Here is a 20419-nt window from a genome sequence, read left to right as displayed (position 1 = left end):
AATTGAAATAAAAGTAAGTATGTTCTTACTACATACCCTGCAGTTTTCAATCACTGGCATTGCCTGTGGAAAGCAGGGAAATGACCACAAATCTGATAATATTTACAAATACGGCCACTTTAGCGAGCGTTTTCACTTGAATTTGCGTTCAAATCCTGGGAATTCATGTTTATACAGGTCAAAATTAGTGTAGAAAAACTGTAAGTGAGGACTATACTGCTTATGTTTACAATTGAGGCTGAATTTCTCTAGCGTCTTTTTGGTGAAAGAGTCAATAACCTGTCGGTTCCAGACATACTTTTAAGATAACTGTCTAATTGTAGTATAACTCTTAAAATACACATTTAGAGTTTCCAGAAATTATTTAAAACTTGTAATAAGCCCTTGAAATAAAAGTAAGTAGGTTCTTACTACATACCCTGCCATTTTCAATCACTGACATTACCCGTGGAAAGCAGGGAAATGACCAGAAAACTGAAAATATATACAACTCCGGGCACTTTATCGAGCGTTTTCACTTGAATTTGCTTTCAAATACTAGGAATTCATGGTTATACAGCTCAAAATTAGTGTAGAAAGACTGTAAGTGAGGACTATACTGCTTATGTTTACAATTGAGGCCGAATTTCTCGAGCGTCTTTTTGGTGAATCAGTTAATATCCTGACGGATCCAGTACATACTTGTGGTAAAACTCTCTAATTGTGGTATAACTCTTATAAAACGAATTTAGAGTTTCCAGGAATGATTAAAATCGTGTAATAAACATTTGAAATAAAAGTAAGTAGATTATTACTACATATCCTGCTGTTTTCAATCACTGACATTACCCGTGGAAAGCAGGGAAATGACCAGAAAACTGAAAATATTTACAACTCCGGGCACTTTAGGGAGTGTTTTCACTTGAATTTGCTTTCAAATTATAGGAATTCATAGTTATACAGCTAAAAATTAGTGTAGAAAGACTGTAAGTGAGGACTATACTGCTTATGTTTACAATTGAGGCCGAATTTTTCTAGAGTCTTTTTGGTGAAAGAGTCAATAACCTGTCGGTTCCAGTACATACTTTTAAGATAACTGTCTAATTGTAGTATAACTCTTAAAATACGCATTTAGAGCTTCCAGAAATTATTTAAAACTTGTAATAAGCCCTTGATATAAAAGTAAGTAGGATCTTACTACATACCCTGCCGTTTTCAATCACTGACATTACCCGAGGAAAGCAGGGAATTGACAAGAAAACTGAAAATATTTACAAGTCCGGGCACTTTACCGAGCGTTTTCACTTGAATTTGCTTTCGAATACTAGGAATTCATGTTTATACAGCTCAAAATTAGTGTACAAAGACTGTAAGTGAGTTCTATACTGCTTATGTTTACAATTGAGGCCGAATTTCTCAAGCGTCTTTTTGGTGAATCAGTTAATATCCTGACGGTTCCAGTACATACTTGTAAGAAAACTCATTAATTGTGGTATAACTCTTAAAATACGCATTTAGAGTTTCCAGAAATGATTAAAAACTTGTAATAAGCACTTGAAATAAAAGTAAGTAGGTTCTTACTACATACCCTGCAGTTTTCAATCACTGACATTACCCTTGGAAAGCAGGGAAATGACCAGAAAACTGAAAATATATACAACTCCGGGCACTTTACCGAGCGTTTTCACTTGAATTTGCTTTCAAATACTAGGAATTCATGGTTATACTGCTCAAAATTAGTGTAGAAAGACTGTAAGTGAGGACTATACTGCTTATGTTTACAATTGAGGCCGAATTTTTCTAGAGTCTTTTTGGTGAAAGAGTCAATAACCTGTCGGTTCCAGTACATACTTTTAAGATAACTGTCTAATTGTAGTATAAATCTGAAAATACGCATTTAGAGCTTCCAGAAATTATTTAAAACTTGTAATAAGCCTTTGATATAAAAGTAAGTAGGATCTTACTACATACCCTGCCGTTTTCAATCACTGACATTACCCGTGGAAAGCAGGGAAATGACAAGAAAACTGAAAATATTTACAAATCCGGGCACTTTACCGAGCGTTTTAAGTTGAATTTGCTTTCAAATACTAGGAAATCATATTTATACAGCTCAAAATTAGTGTACAAAGACTGTAAGTGAGGTCTATACTGCTTATGTTTACAATTGAGGCCGAATTTCTCAAGCGTCTTTTTGGTGAATCAATTAATATCCTGACGGTTCCAGTACATACTTGTAAGAAAACTCATTAATTGTGGTATAACTCTTAAAATACGCATTTAGAGTTTCCAGAAATGATTTAAAACTTGTAATAAGGACTTGAAATAAAAGTAAGTAGGTTCTTAATACATACCCTGCCGTTTTCAATCACTGACATTACCCGTGGAAAGCAGGGAAATGACCAGAAAACTGAAAATATTTACAAATACGGCCACTTTAGCGAGCGTTTTAACTTGAAATTGCTTTCAAATACTAGGAATTCATGTTTATACAGCTCAAAATTAGTGTAGAAAGACTGTGAGGACTATATTGCTTATGTTTACAATTGAGGCCGAATTTATCTAGCGTCTTTTTGGTGAATCAGTCAATATCCTGACGGTTCCAGTATATACTTGTAAGAAAACTCTCTAATTGTGGTATAACTCTTAAAATACGCATTTAGAGTTTCCAGAAATTATTTAAAACTTGTAATAAGCCCTTGAAATAAAAGTAAGTAGGATCTTACTACATACCCTGTCGTTTTCAATCACTGACATTACCCGTGGAACGCAGGGAAATGACCAGAAAACTGAAAATATTTACAACTCCGGGCACTTTACCGAGCGTTTTCACTTGAATTTGCTTTCAAGTACTAGGAATTCATGTTTATACAGATCAAAATTAGTGTACGAACACTGTAAGTGAGGTCTATACTGCTTATGTTTACAATTGAGGCCGAATTTCTCAAGCGTCTTTTTCGTGAATCAGTTAATATCCTGACGGTTCCAGTACATACTTGTAAGAAAACTCATTAATTGTGGTATAACTCTTAAAATACGCATTTAGAGTTTCCAAAAATGATTTAAAACTTGTAATAAGCAATTGAAATAAAAGTAAGTATGTTCTTACTACATACCCTCCAGTTTTCAATCACCGGCATTGCCTGTGGAAAGCAGGGAAATGACCACAAATCTGATAATATTTACAAATACGGCCACTTTAGCGAGCGTTTTCACTTGAATTTGCGTTCAAATCCTGGGAATTCATGTTTATACAGCTCAAAATTAGTGTAGAAAGACTGTAAGTGAGGACTATACTGCTTATGTTTACAATTGAGGCCGAATTTCTCGAGCGTCTTTTTGGTGAATCAGTTAATATCCTGACGGTTCCAGTACATACTTGTGGGAAAACTCTCTAATTGTGGTATAACTCTTATAAAACGAACTTAGAGTTTCCAGGAATGATTAAAATCGTGTAATAAACACTTGAAATAAAAGTAAGTAGATTATTACTACATATCCTGCTGTTTTCAATCACTGACATTACCCGTGGAAAGCAGGGAAATGACCAGAAAACTGAAAATATTTACAACTCCGGGCACTTTAGGGAGTGTTTTCACTTGAATTTGCTTTCAAATACTAGGAATTCATAGTTATACAGCTCAAAATTAGTGTAGAAAGACTGTAAGTGAGGACTATATTGCTTATGTTTAAAATTGAGGCCGAATTTCTCTAGAGTCTTTTTGGTGAAAGAGTCAATAACCTGTCGGTTCCAGTACATACTTTTAAGATAACTGTCTAATTGTAGTATAACTCTTAAAATACGCATTTAGAGCTTCCAGAAATTATTTAAAACTTGTAATAAGCCCTTGATATAAAAGTAAGTAGGATCTTACTACATACCCTGCCGTTTTCAATCACTGCAATTACCCGTGGAAAGCAGGGAAATGACCAGAAAACTGAAAATATATACAACTCCGGGCACTTTACCGAGCTTTTTCACTTGAATATGCTTTCAAATACTAGGAATTCATGTTTATACAGCTCAAAATTAGTGTACAAAGACTGTAAGTGAGGTCTATACTGCTTATGTTTACAATTGAGGCCGAATTTCTCAAGCGTCTTTTGGTGAATCAATTAATATCCTGACGGTTCCAGTACATACTTGTAAGAAAACTCATTAATTGTGGTATAACTCTTAAAATACGCATTTAGAGTTTCCAGAAATGATTTAAAACTTGTAATAAGCACTTGAAATAAAAGTAAGTAGGTTCTTACTACATACCCTGCCGTTTTCAATCACTGACATTACCCGTGGAAAGCAGGGAAATGACCAGAAAACTGAAAATATTTACAAATACGGCCACTTTAGCGAGCGTTTTCACTTGAAATTGCTTTCAAATACTAGGAATTCATGTTTATACAGCTCAAAATTAGTGTAGAAAGACTGTGAGGACTATATTGCTTATGTTTACAATTGAGGCCGAATTTATCTAGCGTCTTTTTGGTGAATCAGTCAATATCCTGACGGTTCCAGTATATACTTGTAAGAAAACTCTCTAATTGTGGTATAACTCTTAAAATACGCATTTAGAGTTTCCACAAATGATTTAAAACTTGTAATAAGCACTTGAAATAAAAGTAAGTAGGTTCTTACTACATACCCTGCCATTTTCAATCACTGACATTACCTGTGGAAAGCAGGGAAATGACCAGAAAACAGAAAATATTTACAACTCCGGGCACTTTAGGGAGTGTTTTCACTTGAATTTGCTTTCAAATACTAGGACTTCATGGTTATACAGCTCAAAATTAGTGTAGAAAGACTGTAAGTGAGGACTATACTGCTTATGTTTACAATTGAGGCCGAATTTCTCAAGCGTTTTTTTGTGTGAAAGACTCAATAACCTGTCGGTTCCAGTACATACTTTTAAGAAAACTGTCTAATTGTAGTATAACTCTTAAAATACGCATTTAGAGCTTCCAAAAATTATTTCAAACTTGTAATAAGCCCTTGAAATAAAAGTAAGTAGGATCTTACTACATACCCTGCCGTTTTCAATCACTGTCATTACCCGTGGAAAGCAGGGAAATGACCAGAAAACTGAAAATATTTACAACTCCGAGCACTTTACCGAGCGTTTTCACTTGAATTTGCTTTCAAGTACTAGGAATTCATGTTTATACAGCTCAAAATTAGTGTACGAACACTGTAAGTGAGGTCTATACTGCTTATGTTTACAATTTAGGCCGAATTTCTCGAGCGTCTTTTTCGTGATTCAGTTAATATCCTCACGGTTCCAGTACATACTTGTAAGAAAACTCATTAATTGAGGTATAACTCTTAAAATACGCATTTAGAGTTTCCAAAAATGATTTAAAACTTGTAATAAGCAATTGAAATAAAAGTAAGTATGTTCTTACTACATACCCTGCAGTTTTCAATCACTGGCATTGCCTGTGGAAAGCAGGGAAATGACCACAAATCTGATAATATTTACAAATACGGCCACTTTAGCGAGAATTTTCACTTGAATTTGCTTTCAAATCCTGGGAATTCATGTTTATACAGCTCAAAATTAGTGTAGAAAGACTGTAAGTGAGGACTATACTGCTTATGTTTACAATTGAGGCCGAATTTCTCTAGCGTCTTTTTGGTGAAAGACCCATCACCTGTCGGTTCCAGTACATACTTTTAAGATAACTGTCTAATTGTAGTATAACTCTTAAAATACACATTTAGAGTTTCCAGAAATTATTTAAAACTTGTAATAAGCCCATGAAATAAAAGTAAGTAGGTTCTTACTACATACCCTGCCGTTTTCAATCACTGACATTACCCGTGGAAAGCAGGGAAATGACCAGAAAACTGAAAATATATACAACTCCGGGCACTTTACCGAGCGTTTATACTTAAATTTGCTTTCAAATACTAGGAATTCATGGTTATACAGCTCAAAATTAGTGTAGGAAGACTGTAAGTGAGGACTATACTGCTTATGTTTACAATTGAGGCCGAATTTCTGGAGCGTCATTTTGGTGAATCAGTCAATATCCTGACGTTTCCAGTACATACTTGTAAGAAAACTGTCTAATTGTGGTACAACTCTTAAAATACGCATTTAGAGTTTCCAGGAATGATTAAAATCCTGTAACAAACACTTGAAATAAAAGTAAGTAGATTATTACTACATACCCTGGCGTATTCAATCACTGACATTACCCGTGGAAAGCAGGGAAATGACCAGAAAACTGAAAATATTTACAACTCCGGGCACTTTACCGAGCGTTTTCACTTGAATTTGCTTTCACAAACTAGGAATTCATGTTTATACAGCTCAAAATTAGTGTACAAAGATTGTAAGTGAGGTCTATACTGCTTATGTTTACAATTTAGGCCGAATTTCTCAAGCGTCTTTTTGGTGAATCAGTTAATATCCTGACGGTTCCAGTACATACTTGTAGGAAAACTCTCTAATTGTGGTATAACTCTTAGAATACGCATTTAGAGTTTCCAGAAATGATTTAAAACTTGTAATACGCACTTGAAATAAAAGTAAGTAGGTTCTTACTACATACCCTGCCATTTTCAATCACTGACATTACCTGTGGAAAGCAGGGAAATGACCAGAAAACAGAAAATGTTTACAACTCCGGGCACTTTAGGGAGTGTTTTCACTTGAATTTGCTTTCAAATACTAGGAATTCATGTTTATACAGCTCAAAATTAGTGTAGAAAGACTGTAAGTGAGGACTATACTGCTTATGTTTACAACTGAGGCCGAGTTTCTCGAGCGTCTTTTTGGTGAATCAGTTAATATCCTGACGGTTCCAGTACATACTTGCAAGAAAACTCTCTAATTGTGGTATAACTCTTAAAATACGCATTTAGAGTTTCCAAAAATGATTTAAAACTTGTAATAAGCACTTGAAATAAAAGTAAGTAGGTTCTTACTACATAGCCTGCAGTTTTCAATCACTGACATTGCCCGTGGAAAGCATTGAAATGACCACAAATCTAATAATATATACAAATACGGCCACTTTAGCGAGCGTTTTCACTTGAATTTGCTTTCAAATACTAGGAATTCATGTTTATACAGTTCAAAATTAGTGTAGAAAGACTGTGAGGACTATATTGCTTATGTTTCCAATTGAGGCCGAATTTCTCTAGCGTCTTTTTGGTGAATCAGTCAATATCCTGACGGTTCCAGTATATACTTGTAAGAAAACTCTCTAATTGTGGTATAACTCTTAGAATACGCATTTGGAGTTTCCAGAAATGATTTAAAACTTGTAATAAGCACTTGAAATAAAAGTGAGTAGGTTCTTACTACATACCCTGCCATTTTCAATCACTGACATTACCTGTGGAAAGCAGGGATATAACCAGAAAAATGAAAATATTTACAACTCCGGGCACTTTAGGGAGTGTTTTCACTTGAATTTGCTTTCAAATACTAGGAATTCATGGTCATACAGCTCAAAATTAGTTTAGAAAGACTGTAAGTGAGGACTATACTGCTTATGTTTACAATTGAGGCCGAATTTCTCTAGCGTCTTTTTGGTGAAAGACTCAAACACCTGTCGGTTCCAGTACATACTTTTAAGATAACTGTCTAATTGTAGTATAACTCTTAAAATACGCAGAGCTTCCAGAAATTATTTTAAACTTGTAATAAGCCCTTGAAATAAAAGTAAGTAGGATCTTACTACATACCCTGCCGTTTTCAATCACTGACATTACCCGTGGAAAGCAGGGAAATGACCAGAAAACTGAAAATATTTACAAGTCCGGGCACTTTACCGAGCGTTTTCACTTGAATTTGCTTTCAAATACTAGGAATTCATGTTTTTACAGCTCAAAATTAGTGTACTAACACTGTAAGTGAGGTCTATAGTGCTTATGTTTACAATTGAGGCCGAATTTCTCGAGCGTCTTTTTCGTGAATCAGTTAATATCCTGACTGTTCCAGTACATACTTGTAAGAAAACTCATTAATTGTGGTATAACTCTTAAAATACGCATTTAGAGTTTCCAGAAATGATTTAAAACTTGTAATAAGCCCTTGAAATAAAAGTAAGTAGGTTCTTACTACATACCCTGCCATTTTCAATCAATGACATTACCCGTGGAAAGCAGGGAAATGAACAGAAACCTGAAAATATATACAACTCCGGGCACTTTACCGAGCGTTTTCACTTGAATATGCTTTCAAATACTAGGAATTCATGTTTATACAGCTCAAAATTAGTGTAGGAAGTCTGTAATTGAGTACTATACTGCTTATGTTTACAATTGAGGCCGAATTTCTCAAGCGTCTTTTTGGTGAATCAGTTAATATCCTGACGGTTACAGTACATACTTGTAGGAAAACTCTCTAATTGTGGTATAACTGTTAGAATACGCATTTAGAGTTTCCAGAAATGATTTAAAACTTGTAATACGCACTTGAAATAAAAGTAAGTAGGTTCTTACTACATACCCTGCCATTTTCAATCACTGACATTACCTGTGGAAAGCAGGGAAATGACCAGAAAACAGAAAATGTTTACAACTCCGGGCACTTTAGGGAGTGTTTTCACTTGAATTTGCTTTCAAATACTAGGAATTCATGTTTATACAGCTCAAAATTAGTGTAGAAAGACTGTAAGTGAGGACTATACTGCTTATGTTTACAACTGAGGCCGAATTTCTCTAGCGTCTTTTTGGTGAATCAGTCAATATCCTGACGGTTCCAGTATATACTTGTAAGAAAACTCTCTAATTGTGGTATAACTCTTAGAATACGCATTTAGAGTTTCCAGAAATGATTTAAAACTTGTAATAAGCACTTGAAATAAAAGTAAGTAGGTTCTTACTACATACCCTGCCATTTTCAATCACTGACATTACCTGTGGAAAGCAGGGATATGACCAGAAAACAGAAAATATTTACAACTCCGGGCACTTTAGGGAGTGTTTTCACTTGAATTTGCTTTCAAATACTAGGAATTCATGGTTATACAGCTCAAAATTAGTGTAGAAAGACTGTAAGTGAGGACTATACTGCTTATGTTTACAATTGAGGCCGAATTTTTCTAGAGTCTTTTTGGTGAAAGAGTCAATAACCTGTCGGTTCCAGTACATACTTTTAAGATAACTGTCTAATTGTAGTATAAATCTTAAAATACGCATTTAGAGCTTCCAGAAATTATTTAAAACTTGTAATAAGCCTTTGATATAAAAGTAAGTAGGATCTTACTACATACCCTGCCGTTTTCAATCACTGACATTACCCGTGGAAAGCAGGGAAATGACAAGAAAACTGAAAATATTTACAAATCCGGGCACTTTACCGAGCGTTTTAACTTGAATTTGCTTTCAAATACTAGGAAATCATATTTATACAGCTCAAAATTAGTGTACAAAGACTGTAAGTGAGGTCTATACTGCTTATGTTTACAATTGAGGCCGAATTTCTCAAGCGTCTTTTGGTGAATCAATTAATATCCTGACGGTTCCAGTACATACTTGTAAGAAAACTCATTAATTGTGGTATAACTCTTAAAATACGCATTTAGAGTTTCCAGAAATGATTTAAAACTTGTAATAAGCACTTGAAATAAAAGTAAGTAGGTTCTTACTACATACCCTGCCGTTTTCAATCACTGACATTACCCGTGGAAAGCAGGGAAATGACCAGAAAACTGAAAATATTTACAAATACGGCCACTTTAGCGAGCGTTTTCACTTGAAATTGCTTTCAAATACTAGGAATTCATGTTTATACAGCTCAAAATTAGTGTAGAAAGACTGTGAGGACTATATTGCTTATGTTTACAATTGAGGCCGAATTTATCTAGCGTCTTTTTGGTGAATCAGTCAATATCCTGACGGTTCCAGTTTATACTTGTAAGAAAACTCTCTAATTGTGGTATAACTCTTAAAATACGCATTTAGAGTTTCCACAAATGATTTAAAACTTGTAATAAGCACTTGAAATAAAAGTAAGTAGGTTCTTACTACATACCCTGCCATTTTCAATCACTGACATTACCTGTGGAAAGCAGGGAAATGACCAGAAAACAGAAAATATTTACAACTCCGGGCACTTTAGGGAGTGTTTTCACTTGAATTTGCTTTCAAATACTAGGACTTCATGGTTATACAGCTCAAAATTAGTGTAGAAAGACTGTAAGTGAGGACTATACTGCTTATGTTTACAATTGAGGCCGAATTTCTCAAGCGTTTTTTTGTGTGAAAGACTCAATAACCTGTCGGTTCCAGTACATACTTTTAAGATAACTGTCTAATTGTAGTATAACTCTTAAAATACGCATTTAGAGCTTCCAAAAATTATTTCAAACTTGTAATAAGCCCTTGAAATAAAAGTAAGTAGGATCTTACTACATACCCTGCCGTTTTCAATCACTGTCATTACCCGTGGAAAGCAGGGAAATGACCAGAAAACTGAAAATATTTACAACTCCGAGCACTTTACCGAGCGTTTTCACTTGAATTTGCTTTCAAGTACTAGGAATTCATGTTTATACAGCTCAAAATTAGTGTACGAACACTGTAAGTGAGGTCTATACTGCTTATGTTTACAATTTAGGCCGAATTTCTCGAGCGTCTTTTTCGTGATTCAGTTAATATCCTCACGGTTCCAGTACATACTTGCAAGAAAACTCATTAATTGAGGTATAACTCTTAAAATACGCATTTAGAGTTTCCAAAAATGATTTAAAACTTGTAATAAGCAATTGAAATAAAAGTAAGTATGTTCTTACTACATACCCTGCAGTTTTCAATCACTGGCATTGCCTGTGGAAAGCAGGGAAATGACCACAAATCTGATAATATTTACAAATACGGCCACTTTAGCGAGAATTTTCACTTGAATTTGCTTTCAAATCCTGGGAATTCATGTTTATACAGCTCAAAATTAGTGTAGAAAGACTGTAAGTGAGGACTATACTGCTTATGTTTACAATTGAGGCCGAATTTCTCTAGCGTCTTTTTGGTGAAAGACCCATCACCTGTCGGTTCCAGTACATACTTTTAAGATAACTGTCTAATTGTAGTATAACTCTTAAAATACACATTTAGAGTTTCCAGAAATTATTTAAAACTTGTAATAAGCCCATGAAATAAAAGTAAGTAGGTTCTTACTACATACCCTGCCGTTTTCAATCACTGACATTACCCGTGGAAAGCAGGGAAATGACCAGAAAACTGAAAATATATACAACTCCGGGCACTTTACCGAGCGTTTATACTTAAATTTGCTTTCAAATACTAGGAATTCATGGTTATACAGCTCAAAATTAGTGTAGGAAGACTGTAAGTGAGGACTATACTGCTTATGTTTACAATTGAGGCCGAATTTCTGGAGCGTCATTTTGGTGAATCAGTCAATATCCTGACGTTTCCAGTACATACTTGTAAGAAAACTGTCTAATTGTGGTACAACTCTTAAAATACGCATTTAGAGTTTCCAGGAATGATTAAAATCCTGTAACAAACACTTGAAATAAAAGTAAGTAGATTATTACTACATACCCTGGCGTATTCAATCACTGACATTACCCGTGGAAAGCAGGGAAATGACCAGAAAACTGAAAATATTTACAACTCCGGGCACTTTACCGAGCGTTTTCACTTGAATTTGCTTTCACAAACTAGGAATTCATGTTTATACAGCTCAAAATTAGTGTACAAAGATTGTAAGTGAGGTCTATACTGCTTATGTTTACAATTTAGGCCGAATTTCTCAAGCGTCTTTTTGGTGAATCAGTTAATATCCTGACGGTTCCAGTACATACTTGTAGGAAAACTCTCTAATTGTGGTATAACTCTTAGAATACGCATTTAGAGTTTCCAGAAATGATTTAAAACTTGTAATACGCACTTGAAATAAAAGTAAGTAGGTTCTTACTACATACCCTGCCATTTTCAATCACTGACATTACCTGTGGAAAGCAGGGAAATGACCAGAAAACAGAAAATGTTTACAACTCCGGGCACTTTAGGGAGTGTTTTCACTTGAATTTGCTTTCAAATACTAGGAATTCATGTTTATACAGCTCAAAATTAGTGTAGAAAGACTGTAAGTGAGGACTATACTGCTTATGTTTACAACTGAGGCCGAATTTCTCGAGCGTCTTTTTGGTGAATCAGTTAATATCCTGACGGTTCCAGTACATACTTGCAAGAAAACTCTCTAATTGTGGTATAACTCTTAAAATACGCATTTAGAGTTTCCAAAAATGATTTAAAACTTGTAATAAGCACTTGAAATAAAAGTAAGTAGGTTCTTACTACATAGCCTGCAGTTTTCAATCACTGACATTGCCCGAGGAAAGCATTGAAATGACCACAAATCTAATAATATATACAAATACGGCCACTTTAGCGAGCGTTTTCACTTGAATTTGCTTTCAAATACTAGGAATTCATGTTTATACAGTTCAAAATTAGTGTAGAAAGACTGTGAGGACTATATTGCTTATGTTTCCAATTGAGGCCGAATTTCTCTAGCGTCTTTTTGGTGAATCAGTCAATATCCTGACGGTTCCAGTATATACTTGTAAGAAAACTCTCTAATTGTGGTATAACTCTTAGAATACGCATTTGGAGTTTCCAGAAATGATTTACAACTTGTAATAAGCACTTGAAATAAAAGTGAGTAGGTTCTTACTACATACCCTGCCATTTTCAATCACTGACATTACCTGTGGAAAGCAGGGATATGACCAGAAAAATGAAAATATTTACAACTCCGGGCACTTTAGGGAGTGTTTTCACTTGAATTTGCTTTCAAATACTAGGAATTCATGGTCATACAGCTCAAAATTAGTTTAGAAAGACTGTAAGTGAGGACTATACTGCTTATGTTTACAATTGAGGCCGAATTTCTCTAGCGTCTTTTTGGTGAAAGACTCAAACACCTGTCGGTTCCAGTACATACTTTTAAGATAACTGTCTAATTGTAGTATAACTCTTAAAATACGCATTTAGAGCTTCCAGAAATTATTTTAAACTTGTAATAAGCCCTTGATATAAAAGTAAGTAGGATCTTACTACATACCCTGCCGTTTTCAATCACTGACATTACCCGTGGAAAGCAGGGAAATGACCAGAAAACTGAAAATATTTACAAGTCCGGGCACTTTACCGAGCGTTTTCACTTGAATTTGCTTTCAAATACTAGGAATTCATGTTTTTACAGCTCAAAATTAGTGTACTAACACTGTAAGTGAGGTCTATAGTGCTTATGTTTACAATTGAGGCCGAATTTCTCGAGCGTCTTTTTCGTGAATCAGTTAATATCCTGACTGTTCCAGTACATACTTGTAAGAAAACTCATTAATTGTAGTATAACTCTTAAAATACGCATTTAGAGTTTCCAGAAATTATTTAAAACTTGTAATAAGCCCTTGAAATAAAAGTAAGTAGGTTCTTACTACATACCCTGCCATTTTCAATCACTGACATTACCCGTGGAAAGCAGGGAAATGAACAGAAACCTGAAAATATATACAACTCCGGGCACTTTACCGAGCGTTTTCACTTGAATATGCTTTCAAATACTAGGAATTCATGTTTATACAGCTCAAAATTAGTGTAGGAAGTCTGTAATTGAGTACTATACTGCTTATGTTTACAATTGAGGCCGAATTTCTCAAGCGTCTTTTTGGTGAATCAGTTAATATCCTGACGGTTACAGTACATACTTGTAGGAAAACTCTCTAATTGTGGTATAACTGTTAGAATACGCATTTAGAGTTTCCAGAAATGATTTAAAACTTGTAATACGCACTTGAAATAAAAGTAAGTAGGTTCTTACTACATACCCTGCCATTTTCAATCACTGACATTACCTGTGGAAAGCAGGGAAATGACCAGAAAACAGAAAATGTTTACAACTCCGGGCACTTTAGGGAGTGTTTTCACTTGAATTTGCTTTCAAATACTAGGAATTCATGTTTATACAGCTCAAAATTAGTGTAGAAAGACTGTAAGTGAGGACTATACTGCTTATGTTTACAACTGAGGCCGAATTTCTCTAGCGTCTTTTTGGTGAATCAGTCAATATCCTGACGGTTCCAGTATATACTTGTAAGAAAACTCTCTAATTGTGGTATAACTCTTAGAATACGCATTTAGAGTTTCCAGAAATGATTTAAAACTTGTAATAAGCACTTGAAATAAAAGTAAGTAGGTTCTTACTACATACCCTGCCATTTTCAATCACTGACATTACCTGTGGAAAGCAGGGATATGACCAGAAAACAGAAAATATTTACAACTCCGGGCACTTTAGGGAGTGTTTTCACTTGAATTTGCTTTCAAATACTAGGAATTCATGGTTATACAGCTCAAAATTAGTGTAGAAAGACTGTAAGTGAGGACTATACTGCTTATGTTTACAATTGAGGCCGAATTTTTCTAGAGTCTTTTTGGTGAAAGAGTCAATTACCTGTCGGTTCCAGTACATACTTTTAAGATAACTGTCTAATTGTAGTATAAATCTTAAAATACGCATTTAGAGCTTCCAGAAATTATTTAAAACTTGTAATAAGCCTTTGATATAAAAGTAAGTAGGATCTTACTACATACCCTGCCGTTTTCAATCACTGACATTACCCGTGGAAAGCAGGGAAATGACAAGAAAACTGAAAATATTTACAAATCCGGGCACTTTACCGAGCGTTTTAACTTGAATTTGCTTTCAAATACTAGGAAATCATATTTATACAGCTCAAAATTAGTGTACAAAGACTGTAAGTGAGGTCTATACTGCTTATGTTTACAATTGAGGCCGAATTTCTCAAGCGTCTTTTGGTGAATCAATTAATATCCTGACGGTTCCAGTACATACTTGTAAGAAAACTCATTAATTGTGGTATAACTCTTAAAATACGCATTTAGAGTTTCCAGAAATGATTTAAAACTTGTAATAAGCACTTGAAATAAAAGTAAGTAGGTTCTTACTACATACCCTGCCGTTTTCAATCACTGACATTACCCGTGGAAAGCAGGGAAATGACCAGAAAACTGAAAATATTTACAAATACGGCCACTTTAGCGAGCGTTTTCACTTGAAATTGCTTTCAAATACTAGGAATTCATGTTTATACAGCTCAAAATTAGTGTAGAAAGACTGTGAGGACTATATTGCTTATGTTTACAATTGAGGCCGAATTTATCTAGCGTCTTTTTGGTGAATCAGTCAATATCCTGACGGTTCCAGTATATACTTGTAAGAAAACTCTCTAATTGTGGTATAACTCTTAAAATACGCATTTAGAGTTTCCACAAATGATTTAAAACTTGTAATAAGCACTTGAAATAAAAGTAAGTAGGTTCTTACTACATACCCTGCCATTTTCAATCACTGACATTACCTGTGGAAAGCAGGGAAATGACCAGAAAACAGAAAATATTTACAACTCCGGGCACTTTAGGGAGTGTTTTCACTTGAATTTGCTTTCAAATACTAGGACTTCATGGTTATACAGCTCAAAATTAGTGTAGAAAGACTGTAAGTCAGGACTATACTGCTTATGTTTACAATTGAGGCCGAATTTCTCAAGCGTTTTTTTGTGTGAAAGACTCAATAACCTGTCGGTTCCAGTACATACTTTTAAGATAACTGTCTAATTGTAGTATAACTCTTAAAATACGCATTTAGAGCTTCCAAAAATTATTTCAAACTTGTAATAAGCCCTTGAAATAAAAGTAAGTAGGATCTTACTACATACCCTGCCGTTTTCAATCACTGTCATTACCCGTGGAAAGCAGGGAAATGACCAGAAAACTGAAAATATTTACAACTCCGAGCACTTTACCGAGCGTTTTCACTTGAATTTGCTTTCAAGTACTAGGAATTCATGTTTATACAGCTCAAAATTAGTGTACGAACACTGTAAGTGAGGTCTATACTGCTTATGTTTACAATTTAGGCCGAATTTCTCGAGCGTCTTTTTCGTGATTCAGTTAATATCCTCACGGTTCCAGTACATACTTGCAAGAAAACTCATTAATTGAGGTATAACTCTTAAAATACGCATTTAGAGTTTCCAAAAATGATTTAAAACTTGTAATAAGCAATTGAAATAAAAGTAAGTATGTTCTTACTACATACCCTGCAGTTTTCAATCACTGGCATTGCCTGTGGAAAGCAGGGAAATGACCACAAATCTGATAATATTTACAAATACGGCCACTTTAGCGAGAATTTTCACTTGAATTTGCTTTCAAATCCTGGGAATTCATGTTTATACAGCTCAAAATTAGTGTAGAAAGACTGTAAGTGAGGACTATACTGCTTATGTTTACAATTGAGGCCGAATTTCTCTAGCGTCTTTTTGGTGAAAGACCCATCACCTGTCGGTTCCAGTACATACTTTTAAGATAACTGTCTAATTGTAGTATAACTCTTAAAATACACATTTAGAGTTTCCAGAAATTATTTAAAACTTGTAATAAGCCCATGAAATAAAAGTAAGTAGGTTCTTACTACATACCCTGCCGTTTTCAATCACTGACATTACCCGTGGAAAGCAGGGAAATGACCAGAAAACTGAAAATATATACAACTCCGGGCACTTTACCGAGCGTTTATACTTAAATTTGCTTTCAAATACTAGGAATTCATGGTTATACAGCTCAAAATTAGTGTAGGAAGACTGTAAGTGAGGACTATACTGCTTATGTTTACAATTGAGGCCGAATTTCTGGAGCGTCATTTTGGTGAATCAGTCAATATCCTGACGTTTCCAGTACATACTTGTAAGAAAACTGTCTAATTGTGGTACAACTCTTAAAATACGCATTTAGAGTTTCCAGGAATGATTAAAATCCTGTAACAAACACTTGAAATAAAAGTAAGTAGATTATTACTACATACCCTGGCGTATTCAATCACTGACATTACCCGTGGAAAGCAGGGAAATGACCAGAAAACTGAAAATATTTACAACTCCGGGCACTTTACCGAGCGTTTTCACTTGAATTTGCTTTCACAAACTAGGAATTCATGTTTATACAGCTCAAAATTAGTGTACAAAGATTGTAAGTGAGGTCTATACTGCTTAAGTTTACAATTTAGGCCGAATTTCTCAAGCGTCTTTTTGGTGAATCAGTTAATATCCTGACGGTTCCAGTACATACTTGTAGGAAAACTCTCTAATTGTGGTATAACTCTTAGAATACGCATTTAGAGTTTCCAGAAATGATTTAAAACTTGTAATACGCACTTGAAATAAAAGTAAGTAGGTTCTTACTACATACCCTGCCATTTTCAATCACTGACATTACCTGTGGAAAGCAGGGAAATGACCAGAAAACAGAAAATGTTTACAACTCCGGGCACTTTAGGGAGTGTTTTCACTTGAATTTGCTTTCAAATACTAGGAATTCATGTTTATACAGCTCAAAATTAGTGTAGAAAGACTGTAAGTGAGGACTATACTGCTTATGTTTACAACTGAGGCCGAATTTCTCGAGCGTCTTTTTGGTGAATCAGTTAATATCCTGACGGTTCCAGTACATACTTGCAAGAAAACTCTCTAATTGTGGTATAACTCTTAAAATACGCATTTAGAGTTTCCAAAAATGATTTAAAACTTGTAATAAGCACTTGAAATAAAAGTAAGTAGGTTCTTACTACATAGCCTGCAGTTTTCAATCACTGACATTGCCCGAGGAAAGCATTGAAATGACCACAAATCTAATAATATATACAAATACGGCCACTTTAGCGAGCGTTTTCACTTGAATTTGCTTTCAAATACTAGGAATTCATGTTTATACAGTTCAAAATTAGTGTAGAAAGACTGTGAGGACTATATTGCTTATGTTTCCAATTGAGGCCGAATTTCTCTAGCGTCTTTTTGGTGAATCAGTCAATATCCTGACGGTTCCAGTATATACTTGTAAGAAAACTCTCTAATTGTGGTATAACTCTTAGAATACGCATTTGGAGTTTCCAGAAATGATTTACAACTTGTAATAAGCCCTTGAAATAAAAGTGAGTAGGTTCTTACTACATACCCTGCCATTTTCAATCACTGACATTACCTGTGGAAAGCAGGGATATGACCAGAAAAATGAAAATATTTACAACTCCGGGCACTTTAGGGAGTGTTTTCACTTGAATTTGCTTTCAAATACTAGGAATTCATGGTCATACAGCTCAAAATTAGTTTAGAAAGACTGTAAGTGAGGACTATACTGCTTATGTTTACAATTGAGGCCGAATTTCTCTAGCGTCTTTTTGGTGAAAGACTCAAACACCTGTCGGTTCCAGTACATACTTTTAAGATAACTGTCTAATTGTAGTATAACTCTTAAAATACGCATTTAGAGCTTCCAGAAATTATTTTAAACTTGTAATAAGCCCTTGATATAAAAGTAAGTAGGATCTTACTACATACCCTGCCGTTTTCAATCACTGACATTACCCGTGGAAAGCAGGGAAATGACCAGAAAACTGAAAATATTTACAAGTCCGGGCACTTTACCGAGCGTTTTCACTTGAATTTGCTTTCAAATACTAGGAATTCATGTTTTTACAGCTCAAAATTAGTGTACTAACACTGTAAGTGAGGTCTATAGTGCTTATGTTTACAATTGAGGCCGAATTTCTCGAGCGTCTTTTTCGTGAATCAGTTAATATCCTGACTGTTCCAGTACATACTTGTAAGAAAACTCATTAATTGTAGTATAACTCTTAAAATACGCATTTAGAGTTTCCAGAAATTATTTAAAACTTGTAATAAGCCCTTGAAATAAAAGTAAGTAGGTTCTTACTACATACCCTGCCATTTTCAATCACTGACATTACCCGTGGAAAGCAGGGAAATGAACAGAAACCTGAAAATATATACAACTCCGGGCACTTTACCGAGCGTTTTCACTTGAATATGCTTTCAAATACTAGGAATTCATGTTTATACAGCTCAAAATTTGTGCAGAAAGACTGTAAGTGAGGGCAATACTGCTTATGTTTACAATTGAGGCCGAATTTCTCGAACATCTTTTTTGTGAATCAGTTAATATCGTGACGATTCCAGTACATACTTGTAAGAAAACTCTCTAATTGTGGTATAACTCTTAAAATACGCATTTAGAGTTTCCAGAAATGATTTAAAACTTGTAATAAGCACTTGAAATAAAAGTAAGTAGGTTCTTACTACATACCCTGCAGTTTTCAATCACTGATATTACCTGTGGAAACCAGGGAAATGACCAGAAAACTGATAATATTTAAAACTACGGCCACTTTAGCGAGCGTTTTCACTTGAATTTGCTTTCAAATACTAGGAATTCATGTTTATACAGCTCAAAATTAGTGTAGGAAGTCTGTAAGTGAGGACTATACTGCTTATGTTTACAACTGAGGCCGAATTTCTCGAACGTCTTTTTGGTGAATCAGTTAATATCGTGACGGTTCCAGTACATACTTGTAAGAAAACTCTCTAATTGTGATATAACTCTTAAAATACGCATTTAGAGTTTCCAGAAATGATTTAAAACTTGTAATAAGCACTTGAAATAAAACTAAGTAGGTTCTTACTACATACCCTGCAGTTTTCAATCACTGATATTACGTGTGGAAACCAGGGAAATGACCAGAAAACTGATAATATTTAAAACTACGACCACTTTAGCGAGCGTTTTCACTTGAATTTGCTTTCAAATACTAGGAATTCATGGTTATACAGCTCAGTTAATATCCTGACCGTTCCAGTACATACTTGTAAGAAAACTGTCTAATTGTGGTACATCTTAAAATACGCATTTAGATTTTCCAGGAATGATTAAAAGCCTGTAACAAACACTTGAAATAAAAGTAAGTAGATTATTACTACATACCCTGGCGTATTCAATCACTGACATTACCCTTGGAAAGCAGGGAAATGACCAGAAAACTGAAAATATTTACAACTCCGGGCACTTTACCGAGCGTTTTCACTTGAATTTGCTTTCACAAACTAGGAATTCATGTTTATACAGCTCCAAATTAGTGTACAAAGATTGTAAGTGAGGTCTATACTGCTTATGTTTACAATTTAGGCCGAATTTCTCAAGCGTCTTTTTGGTGAATCAGTTAATATCCTGACGGTTCCAGTACATACTTGTAGGAAAACTCTCTAATTGTGGTATAACTCTTAGAATACGCATTTAGAGTTTCCAGAAATGATTTAAAACTTGTAATACGCACTTGAAATAAAAGTAAGTGAAAGACTCAAACACCTGTCGGTTCCAGTACATACTTTTAAGATAACTGTCTAATTGTAGTATAACTCTTAAAATACGCATTTAGAGTTTCCAGAAATTATTTAAAACTTGTAATAAGCCCTTGAAATAAAAGTAAGTAGGTTCTTACTACATACCCTGCCGTTTTCAATCACTGACATTACCCGTGGAAAGCAGGGAAATGATCAGAAAACTGAAAATATTTACAAC

Source organism: Myotis nattereri (assembly GCF_964212035.1).
Source record: "Myotis nattereri genome assembly, chromosome: 8".
NCBI classification, from domain to species: domain Eukaryota; kingdom Metazoa; phylum Chordata; class Mammalia; order Chiroptera; family Vespertilionidae; genus Myotis; species Myotis nattereri.
Note: the sequence above shows the minus strand (reverse complement) of the source record.